The sequence below is a fragment of the Dasypus novemcinctus genome, chromosome 3 (assembly GCF_030445035.2).
Source record: "Dasypus novemcinctus isolate mDasNov1 chromosome 3, mDasNov1.1.hap2, whole genome shotgun sequence".
Classification (NCBI taxonomy): Eukaryota; Metazoa; Chordata; class Mammalia; order Cingulata; family Dasypodidae; genus Dasypus; species Dasypus novemcinctus.
Window position 1 is genome coordinate 2,135,836 of NC_080675.1, and position 12,160 is coordinate 2,147,995.

The 12,160-nt window shown below is 42.0% G+C and overlaps 1 protein-coding gene across 23 annotated transcripts in view; it reads right to left on the bottom strand.

Annotated features, from left to right (window-relative positions):
• The window catches only part of KLC1 (kinesin light chain 1), a 105,140-nt gene that overhangs the window by 57,009 nt on the left and 35,971 nt on the right, over positions 1 to 12,160 (bottom strand). The window lies entirely within an intron of this gene.

A 12,160-nucleotide genomic window follows, 5' to 3' on the forward strand; every position in this document is an offset into this window, starting at 1 on the left:
CCTTCACAGCAGTTATTGCTACCTAAAAGTGTAGTTATCTGCCTCTGTCCCCTTGAATATAAGCTCTAAAAATTTTGCCTTTATCTCATATACACAGGATCTAGAAGTTCCTAACACAGACAATCTGTTGAACGAATGCACTGATAGGTGGCTAGATAGAGTGAAGAAAAGTGAAAGCAGGGGATTATAGACTACACATCCCAGGAGTTTAGAAGTGAGCACAATAAAGCATTGGTAACAGGCAAAAAAGGCTCCCATTAGTCCCTGGATCACCACTTTCACACAGGAAAAATGATTTTTTTGTGCGTAAATATAAAGACTAAATTCCTTTTGAATTTGTCTTTTCAGAAATCAAACTCCATATCACTAACAGGGCTCGGAACACAACAAAAGACAGAGGCAACTCCTCTACCTGACGTGTGTTTTACTATTACGCTTGTTACCTTCTTCTTTAGCATACAGCTCTAAACTCTGGGGGCGTAGGGAGCAGAGAAGATGCTAAATAAGTATGTGCTGATGGAATTAACTCATCCCTTGAGGACCACCTTCCAGGGAGCAGGACTAAATTCCACTAGACAGAAGCACTGATCTGCACGAGAAGGTTCCTACAAGGCAAGGGGAGAGGGTTCCACAATTGGTGGGGCCTCAAGAGAAAGACAGAAAGTAAGGCCCCCTTTTCTCCAACCTTGGCAGGAAAGCAGTTATGTGTGATTTCTAAATGACTTAAGAGGAATGGATTTTGAAATGCTTTTATTTTTCCAACAAGCCTTTTATGACAACCTACTCCCCGAAAGCGCTTGACCCTCGGGACACACAGGCTAGTAGAAGCCCAGCTAAACAAACATGATTCCAGGACAGAAGCTGCTGGGCAGGGAGCCCGGGGTGCAGGAGGGGCAGCCACGAGGGAGAAGAGGGCCAGCCTAGAGAATAAAGGACCCCACGTAAGCCACACATCAGCCCTGTCAAATAAGCCCATCTTCTCATGATGGGAGGGAAAAGGGCACTGCAAGCAGAGGGGATACCAAGGAGCCAGAGTTCAGAAGTAGGGGCTTGCCCCCCATTTGCAGGAGCTGCCTCCGGCTGCAGGCTGCAGGGGGGGGGGGGTGCTGCAGCAACAAGAACAGAGAAGGGAGAGGGCACAGAGCTGCCGCACGCTCGCCTTGAGGCTTCCTTCTGAAGCCAAGAGCCTGGAGGGGAGAAGGAAGGCTCTGAGGTCCAGCAGTGGCCAGCAAAGGAAGGAGGGCTTCAGGGAGTGATGCCGCAGGCCAATCAGTCCAGGACAGACTGCGATGATTTTCCCCAGCCCACTGCCAGAAGCCAAAAAGCCAAACAACTTCTTGGAGTCTTTTCCAACAACATAAAACTCTGGGGACCTAGAAAGAAACGACAGCAACCTCATTATTTGAAGCACCTATGGAAAATAAAAGCTCCTGGGACCTGCCCATATGGGCAGGAAGTCAATGCTATACCTCTACAGACTGAAGTGAGAGCTGAAAAGGGAAAGGAGGGCAACTGTTTAACAAAAAAAAAAAAAAAAAAAACAAACCAGGACAAAGGATTTAAATACATGTAGGGAAACTATGAAAGCTAAACCTTATGTACAGAAAAAAAATCAAAACAATATGAGAAAGACAATCACTCTAATTGAGGAGATGATGGCATTAAGTAAGAAATATAAATAAATACGTTCAAAGACATCCAATTTTAATTAGGAAATATATGACAAAGCTGGCAACAAGTAACAAAAATAATGAATAAACGTGCTCTATGTGGATGTGAGAAAGAAAGGAGGGAGGGAAAAGAGAGGGAGGTAACTGCTTAAGGCAGTTTTTTCAAACTTAGTCTTAAAAGAAAATTAGGGAGCAGATGGGGCTCAAGCAGTTGAGCACCTGCTTCCCACATGGGAGGTCCCAGGTTCAGTTCTCAGTACCTCCTAAAACAAACAACAAGCAAACAAACTGAAAAACCAACCCAGGGGAGCTGATGTGGCTCAGTAACTGAGCACTGGGTTACCACATATGAGAGCCCATGTTCAAACCCTGGCCCCAGTACCTCAAAAAAAAAAACCAGTTCATCAGACCCTGAGCAGCCTGGTCAAGACAGTAGAATGCGCTGCTTCAAGGCTCCACCCCCTACAGAAGCTCTGAACAACCAGCAACAACTGGCAGAAACAGCTCTCGCAAGTCTCCAGAAAACAGTTAAAGGATTGAAGTAATAGGATGAGTGCTGAGTCAAGAAAAAAGTCTACTTAAAAGCAGAGATCTTTATTTCTCCATGTGGTTTCATTTCATCTATTTTTTATTGTCCTTTCTTTCCAGCCTGCAGAACTCTCTCTCTTTAGCATCTCTTATAGGGCTGGGCTAGTAGTGACCAACTCTCTCAGCTTTTGTTTATCTGGGAATATGTTAATCTCTCCCTCATTTTTGAAAAATGTTTACTACATACAGAATTCTTGGTTGGCAATTTTTTGCTGTCACTACTTTACATATGCCATCCCACTGCCTTCTTGTATTTTTTATTGTATCTCCACTTTTTACTTCCTTACAGGAATCCATAAAACATGATGAGAAATCAGTGGTTCTGGACTCAATGTGTAAACATGTAATTTGTGACAAAAACTACACACTTCTGAGAAGATGACTTACGAGAAAAGACATGGGACTCTCTTCTTCCCCAGAAAAATAGCTGGAGGACAGGCTGAAACAGCCTGGAATAAGATCTTCTGGGGTTTAGGACACCAGGTGAAGGCTGGACACCATCCAGAGGGAGGGACAAAGGAGGAGAATCACAATTACATAACGACAAGATGAAAAGAGCGGCCCCTGCTGCCGGCACCCTCCCCACACTAAAGACACTTTAGAATTCTCGGGTCTCTGGGCCTGCGGCTACAGACAAAGGGGCTCCAGGGATCCACCACCCCAGAAAGGGAAGAGAGAGGGACATAGCCTAAAGCTGACTCAGCTTCCAAACCACAAATTTGGTCTGCTGTGCCCCACAAACCCTTCCAGGCCGGGTGGGACCACACGGTGGTTTGCCCTGGGAGCTGGCTTGGGACTGGAGGAATCCGACCCTCTCCATATCCCTCTTTTTCAAGACAGGACTGATCATGGAGGACAAACCTCCCTAGGAAAGGGCAGAGAGAGAGGGCACAGCCTAAAACTTACTTAATTTCTGACAAATTTGGTCTGTTGTGTTCCAGGAGCCCTTCCAGGCCAGGTGGGGTCCCACCATCGTTTGCCTTGGGAGCCAGCAAGGGGCAAAAGAGATACGCTCCTCCCAATCTCCTTCTCTACTAACCAAGACTGACCTGGGGACTCAGAAAGGAATGGAAATATTTCTTACATGGGAAAAGGGAGAGGGCTGCCAAGAAGGCTGGAGAACTATCTCTGAGAAAGTTTGAATTGCAAAACTCATAAGTTTTCAGGCAGAATCCTATATCACATTGATCCAGTCTAGGTTACAGCAAACACACCCCAACCAGGCACTGAATTGAATGAGCTGTTGCCAAAGAGTACCATCTGCTGCAAGATCAAGAAGATGAGAAAATTAAAAATTAAAGGCTTTTTCTGGCTTTTAAAGCATCCCTCCCCAAGGCCCTAGGAAGCAGGTCTGCAACCCAATCATGGATCCAGAATCCAGTTTTGAGCAACCAGCAGGGACAATCCTAACGATACAGGTTGAGCCAAGAATCAAAGAGCAGCAGTAACGCACAGCCTAAATCCCTAAAAAGGAGAAAGAAATTGAACATCTGAGTAAACTACATCCTAATCAGATGCTTAGACATCAGCAAAAAATTACAAGTCATACTAAGAAAATGGAAGACATGGCCATGAAAAGGAATATACCCAAGCCCCGGAAGAGATGCAGGATTTGAGAGAACTAATTAGAGAGATGCACACAAATTTCAAAAATCAAATTAACGAGTTGAAAGAAAATGGGGGAAAACGGATGTGGCTCAACCAATTGCGCCCCCATCTACCATATATAGGAGGTCCAGGGTTCAATGCCCAGGGCCTCCTGGTGAGGGCAAGCTGACCCATGCAACGCAGAGTGCCAGCCCATGCGGTAACACCACCCCACGCAGGAGTGCCAACTGGCACAGCAAGATGACACAACAAGAGACACAGAGGAGAGAAAATAAGAAGACAGAGCAAAACAGCGAGCTGAGGTGGCGCATGAGAGTAATTGCCCCTCTCCCACTGAAGGTCCCAGGATCGGTTCCCAGAGCCACCTAATAAGAATACAAGCAGACACATAAGAACACACACCGAGTGGACACTGAGAGCAGATGAGGGGAACAGGGTGAGGGGGGGAATAAATTTAAAAATTTAAAAATCTTAAAAAAAAAAGATAAGAGGGCTAAAGAGATAAACGACATCAAGAAGACACTGAGCAAGCACAAAGAAGAATTTGAAATCCTGAAGAGAAAACTAACAGAGCTCAGGGAAATGAAAAACACAATAGATGAGATCAAAAACACGTAAGAGAGAAGTGGATGTGGCACAACCACTTGGGCACCGGTCTACCACATGGGAGGTGCCGAGTTCAGGTCCTGATGCCTCCTAAAAAAGATGACGAAGACACACAAGCCTCTCGCTGCAATGAGCTGGACTCCGCCACTGCTGGAACAAGCAGCAGAGGCCACAAGCCAGCAGACGCCATATCCCGTGGGAGACGATGCAGCTCAGGCCATTGGGCACTAGCCTCTCTTGTGGAAGTCCCGGGTTCAGTTCCCGGTGCCTCCTGGAGAAGGTGAGCAAACAATGAGCAGACTGATGAGAGAACCATCTGGGGCAAGGGGGGAGAAACAAAGTAAATAAAATAAATAATATTTTTTTTTTGTCTTTATTTTTTTTTAATGTTACATTAAAAAAATATGAGGTCCCCATATACCCCCCACCCCCCTCATCCCACTCCTCCCATAACAACCTCCTCCTCCATCGTCATGGGACATTCATTGAAATAAATCTTTAAACACACATTAGAGGCATACAACAGCAGACTCGAAAAGGACAGAAGAAAGAATAAATGATATCAGATATAGAGCAGCTAAAATAAAAGAAAGAAAAGAAGAGAAAAAATTGGGCAGGGACTCAGAGTTGAATGACAATACAAAACACAACAACATACGAGTCATGGAAATTCCAGAAGAAGAAAGGGAAAAGGGGTAGAAAGAGTATTTGAGGAAATCATAGCAGAACATTTCCCAACTCTAACGAAATAAAATGAACTTACATATCCAAGAAGCACACCGTACCCCAATCAGAATAAATACGAACAGACCTACTCCAAGATACATACTACTCAGAATGATAAATGTCAGAGAGAAAGAGAAAATTCTCAGAGCAGTAAAGAAGCAAATCATCATATACAAGGGATGCCCATAAGACTTAGCTAAGTGAAAGGCTGGAAAAAGACACTCCATTCAAATAGTAACCAAAAAAGAGCAGGGATAACTACACTAATATTGGATAAAACAGACTTTAAATGTAAAAAAGTTATAAGAGATACAGAAGGCCATTATATATTAATAAAAGGGACAATCTACCAAGAAGATAGAATATCTATGCACTTAACGAGGATGCCCCAAAATACATGAGACAAACTCCGGGAAAATTGAAGGGAGAAATAAATATCTCTACAAGAATCATGGGAGACTTCACTACCCCACTCACATCATTGGATAGAACAACTAGAAAGAAGATCAATAAGGAAAGAGAGAACTTGAACAATATAAACGAGTCAGACCTAACAAACATATACAGAATGCTGCATCCAAACTCAGCAAGTTATACATTCTTCTCAAGTGCCCATGGATCTTTCTCCAGGATAGAACACATGTTAGGGCACAATGCAGCTCTCAACAAATATAAGAAGAATGAAATTATACAATGAACCTTCTCATATCATAATGGAATGAAACTGGAAATCAGTAATAGACAGGAAAGAGGTAAATTCGCAAATGCTGAATAACACACTACTAAATAATCAGTGATTCAAAGAAGAAATTGCAAGTGAAATCAATAAATATACTGAGACAAATGAAAATGAAAATATAACTTATCAAAGCTTATGGAACATGGTGAAGACAGTCTTGAAAAGGAAGTTTACAGCTCTACATGCCTAAATTAAAAAGAAAAGCTAAACTCAAAGATCTGACTTAACTAGAGAAATTAGAAAAAGAACAGCAAACCAATCCCAAAACAAGCAGAAGAAAAGAAATAATAAAGATTAGAGCAGAAATAAATGAAACTGAGAACAAAAAAAAACAAGAGAGGAAAAAAATCAACAAAACTAAAAGCTGGTTCTTTGAGACGATCAATAAAATGGACAATCCCCTAACTAGACTAACAAAGAAAAAAAGAGAGAAGATGGAAATAAATACCATCAGTAATGAAAGGGGGGGGAGTTACGACTGACCCCACAAAAATAAAAAGGATCATAAGAGGGTATTATGAGAAACTGTATGCCAACAAACTAGAAAACCTGGATGAAATGGACAAATTCCTAGAAATACACAACCAACCTACACAGATGCTACAAGAAATAAAAGAACTTAACAAACCAATTACATTTAAGGAGATTGAATCCATCATCAAAATTCTCCCAGTGGGAAGCAGATGTCGTTCAAGCAGTTGAGCTCCCGCCTACCATATGGGAGGCCCCGGCTCGGTTCCCAGTGCCTCCTAAAGAAGACAGCGAGCTGCCATGATGCAGCAAGCTGACACAACAAGAGACACAAGATGAAAAGCAAATGAGACACACAAGAGCAGGGAATAGAGGTGGCTCAAGCAATAGGTGCTTCCCTCCCATATTAGAGGAGCTGGGTTCAGTTCCCAGTGCCTCCTAAAAAAACAAGGAAGATGGACACAGAAAGTGCAAACAATGAGGGGATGGGAAGAAATAAATAAATTAAATTAATCTTAAAAAAAAAAAAAAAAATCTCACAGCAGCTGGAAAAGTCCAGGACCAGATGGCTTCATAGGTGAATTCTACCAAGCATTTCAAAAAGATTTAACACCAATCTGTTTAAACTCTTCCAAAAAACTGAAGAGGAGGGGAAATTACCCAATGCATTTTATGAAGTGAGCATCACCCTAATACCAAAGCCAGATAAAGATAATACAAGAAAAAAAAAATTACAGACCAATCTCTCTAATGAACACAGATGCAAAAATTCTCAACAAAATACTTGGAAATAGAATCCAACAGCATAACAAAACACTTAAACATTATGACCAAGTAGGATTTATTCCTGGTATGTAAGGCCAGTTCAACATAAGAAAATCAATCAACGTAACATACCACATTAACAATCTGAAAGCAAAAATCTGAACCATACGATTATCTCAGTTGACACAGAAAAGGCATTTGACAAAATCCAGCGTCCATTTTTGACAAAAACACTTCAAAAGATAGGAATAAAAGGAAAATCCCTCAATATGCTAAAAAGCATATATGAAAACCCCACAGCCAACATTATACTCAATGGGGAAATATTGAAAGCTTTCCCTCTAAGATTGGGAACAAGACAAGGATGTCCACTGTCACCACTATTATTCAATATTGTACAGAAAGTTTTAGCTAGGGCAATTAGACAAGAAAAAAAATAAAGGCATCCAAACAGGAAAAGAGGAAGTAAAACTCTCACTATTGGTGGATGACATGATCCTGTACTTAGAAAATCCAGAAGTATCCACGACAAAGCTACTTGAGCTAATAAATGAATTCGGCAAAGTGGCAAGATACAATATCAACACACAAAAATCAGTAGTGTTTTTCACATTAGTACTAAACAATCTGAGGAGGAAATCAGTGGGAAAATTCCATTTATAAAAGCAACAAAAAGACACAAATACCTAGGAATTAATTTAACCAAAGAAGTATAGGACCTATTAGCAGAAAACTAGAAAACAATGGTAAAAGAAACCAATGAAGAACTAAACAAATGGAAAGACATTCTATGTTCATGGATTGGAAGACTGCCATGAAGAGGTCAATCCTACCAATCTGATTTATATACCAATTAAAATTCCAACAGCCCAGTTTACAGAATTACCAAAGGCAATTACGAAACTCATTTGGAAGGGAAAGTGCACCCGAATAGCCAGAAGCATTCTAAAAGAGAAGAGCAACATGGGAAGAATTCCACTACCTGCTCTTGAAACATATTACAAAGCTACAGTGGTCAGAACAGCATGGTACTGGCATAAAGATAGACACATTGATCAGTAGAACCGAACGAAAAGTCCAGCAATAAACCCTCACCTATATAGTCACTGGTTTTCGACAAACCTACCAAGCTAATATTAATAGGACAAAACAATCTCTTCAACAAATGGTGCTGGGACAACTGGATATCCATAACCAAAAGAAGGAAAGAGGACACCTGTCTCACTCCCTATATAAGAATCAACTCAAAATGGATTAAAGACCCAAATATAAAAGCCAGGACCATAAAACTACTAGAAGAAAACGTAGGGAAACATCTTCAAGACCTTGTAGCAGTTAGTGGTTTCTTGGACCTTACACCCTAAGCACACACAACGAAAGAAAAAATAGATAAATGGGACCTCCTAAAAATGAAACACTTTTACACCTCACAGGACTTTGTTAGAAGGGGGTAAAGCAGCCAACTCAATGGAAGAAAATATCTGGAAATCCCATGTCCAATAAAGGTTTAATATCCAGGATACATAAAGAGATGTTACAACTCAACAATAAAAAGACCAATGGTTCAATTAAAAAAATGGCCAAAAGACTTGAACAGACATCTGTCCAAAGAAGAAATACAAATGGCAAAAAAAAAAAAAACACATGAAGAAACGTTCAATATCATTAATGATTAGTGAAACGCATATCAAAACTACAATGAGATATCATTTCATACCCATCAGAATGGCCACTATTAAAAAGACATAACTACAAGTGTTACAGAGAACATCGAGAAACAGAATGCTTATTCACTGTTGGTGGGAATGCAGTGGGGAATGCCACTGTGGAGGACTGTTTGGGAGTTCCTAAAGATGCTGAATCTAGACTTGCCTACCCAGTACTGAGAGCAGTGACACAAACAGACATCTGCAAACCTATGCTCATAGCAGCTTTATTCACTATATCCAAAAGATGGAAACAACCCAACTGATGAATGGACAAACTGGTATGGTCATACAATGGAATATTATGCAGCTGTAAGAAGAAATGAAATGGTAAAGCATATGACAACATGGATGAATCTGGAGGACATTTTGTTGAGCAAAGCAAGCCACACCCAAAAAGACAAATACTGTGTAACTGCATTACTATGAACCAAATATATTGCGTAACATACTGTATGATTTTAAATTTATATGAATCCAGTACATTTAATTGAGAAATATGTTTTTATTCAACTGTATTTTTTTTATTTTTAATTATTGTATATATTTTCAGTTATTAAATGCACAAAATAAAGTTTAAAAAAATCAACAGGAAAAAAAAAATACATAAAGGTGGGGAAAAGAGGGAGTATAGAAACATAGTATATGGGAAACGGACTTGGACCGGCGGTTAGGGCGTCCGTCTACCACATGGGAGGTCCGCGGTTCAAACCCCGGGCCTCCTTGACCCACGGGGAGTTGGCCCATGCGCGGTGCTGATGCGCGCAAGGAGTGCCGTGCCACACAGGGGTGTTCCCAGGTAGGGGAGCCCCACGCGCAAGGAGTGTGCCCTGTAAGGAGAGCCGCCCAGCGCGAAAGAAAGTGCAGCCTGCCCAGGAATGGCGCCGCCCACACTTCCCGTGCCGCTGACGACAACAGAAGCGGACAAAGAAACAAGCCGCAACACAGAGAACAGACAACCGGGGGATGGGGGGGACGGAATTAAATAAATAAATAAATCTTAAAGAAAAGAAACATAGTATATACCATTGAAGTTAAGTTGGTATCAAAGCAAACAAGATTGTTATAGATTTAGAATGTTAAATCTTAAGTCCCATGGGGAAGCAGATGCGGCTCGAGTGACTAGGCTCCCATCTACCACATAGGAGGTCCAGGGTTCAATTCCTGGGGCCTCCTGGTAAAGGCAAGCTGGCCCATGAGACGAGCTGGCCCGTGCAGGAGTGCTGGGCAGTACAGCAAGATGACACAACAAAAAGAGACACAGAGGAGAGACAATAAGAGACGAAGCAGACCAGGGAGCTGAGATTGGGCACCTCTCTTCCACTCCGGAAGGTCCCAGGATTGGTTCCACATGCTGCCTAAAGAGAAAATAAGCAGACACAGAAGAACACACAGCAAATGGACACAGAGACAGGGAGCATAAACAATGGAAGGAGGGGAGAAATAAATAAGTGAATAAATCTTCAAGAAAAAAATTTAAGATCCATAGTAACTACAAAGAAAGTATCAAAGAGTATGCAAGATGAAAGTAGAATACATGTTGCTCATGGTGGGGGGCAGGGGGAAGGGGAGCTAATGGATAATAGGTGTAGAGTTTCTGGGTTTTTTTTTTTTTGTCTTTTTACCTGTTTTTTTTTTTTGGTAGGGTTTCTGTTTGAGAGTTTTAGTTATGAAAGGTATTGAGGGTACTGCAATTTTGGGAATGTGATTAATTCCACTGAGTAATATGCTCAGGAGTGGCTGAGATGGGTGAGTTTATGCTGTACGTCTGAGGGAGCGCGGGAGGGAGGATGGATAACTAAACAGTCAGTGACAATAAATAAAATAAATCTCCTAAAAAAACTGGTGGATCTGGGTAGTTGGGGGAGTAGGAGTATGTTGGAGTTCTCTGTATGGGGCTTGTATTGTGTTTTAACTTCCATAAGTTTGAAAGTATTTCCAAATAAAAAGTTAAAATTTAAAAAGAAAAAAAATTAATCAGAACCCAAATGCTCCTGGGGGCCATTCGGCTCTCCTGGGAAGTGCTGTGGCGATCAAAGACCCTGAATCCAGAGTGATCTGGGCAGATCTAGCCCCCCTCACCACCAGTGGGCTCTACCCGGAAGCCCCAGTCCCGAACCTCCCTGGCTGGCTGTGATCAGCAGGCTGGCCTCACAGGGCTGTCAGAGGAAGGTGAGCTTCAGCAGGAAGTGCCAGCACTGAGGTGGGCGCGTAGTAGGCCCTCCTCAAACAGCGACTGTTTCCCCACCCCTCCCACACCTGGAAGGGGAGGAATCAGGACAGCTAGATTTATGGCTAGATTTCTGCACAGAAATACTTCCTGTAAAAAGAACTACTTTGCAAGACAGTTTGCTCCTTGTTAGACTGCTCCAGCCTTTAGTTACAAAGTTTTTGCTGAGTAGAAATCTACCTACCTGTACTTACACACATTGAGCCAGCTTCTTCTTTCTTAAAAAAACACACAATACATTTAACGCCTCATCCACCCAACACTATTTCAAGCGTGCACTGCAGTGACAGGGCTCTCCAAACGTTCTACTTCAGGGACCCTTCAATCTAACTTCTCACCCAAGGCACCACCATACAAACATGCATGCCACTTCTTCCGAGGGAAACTGACAGTGGAATACGTATTTATACACTATGATAACTCTCAATTTCTGGGATAAGACATTATGACCAAAGGTGGGTTATATAGCAGGGGCAAAGGTAAGAAACTGCAAGACTGATAGTTACTTAAAAAGAAACCTCTAAGATTTCTAAATACATTTCTGAGAGAACACTATTTTGTAGCCCTTCCCCAGTGAAGGGCCCAAAAATACACAAGTCCTGGCCCAAAGAGTACAGGGTACACTGGGTCCTGAAAGGTAAAAATTACTGGGAGTCTAAATTATCCTTATGTTGTGAGTAGCCAGAGGTCAAGCAGAGGAAAGAGCGCAGAACACTGCTAGGCATTCAAAAGACGTGTTCAATAGCTGAATGAAGCAGCTTTGGGGCCAGTCTCATCTGAATCCAAGTCCCTTCCTTCCCCCCACATGCTGCCTTGCAGGCCAACGATCCCTGGGAGGCTAGTGGCAACAATGTCCACCCCACCTAAGACTCAGTACAAGCACAAAAACATTCTCTGGGTGACACAAAACAGATCTGGCCCCAGGTCATTCTAATAAACTAACGTGCATATTTATGACTTATTTCTGGAGAAGAACTCTCTAAAGTACCATTACTTGCTCTGTGAAAGCAAAATATCTCCAATGTAGAATCTGACAAATCTAGCATCTGAA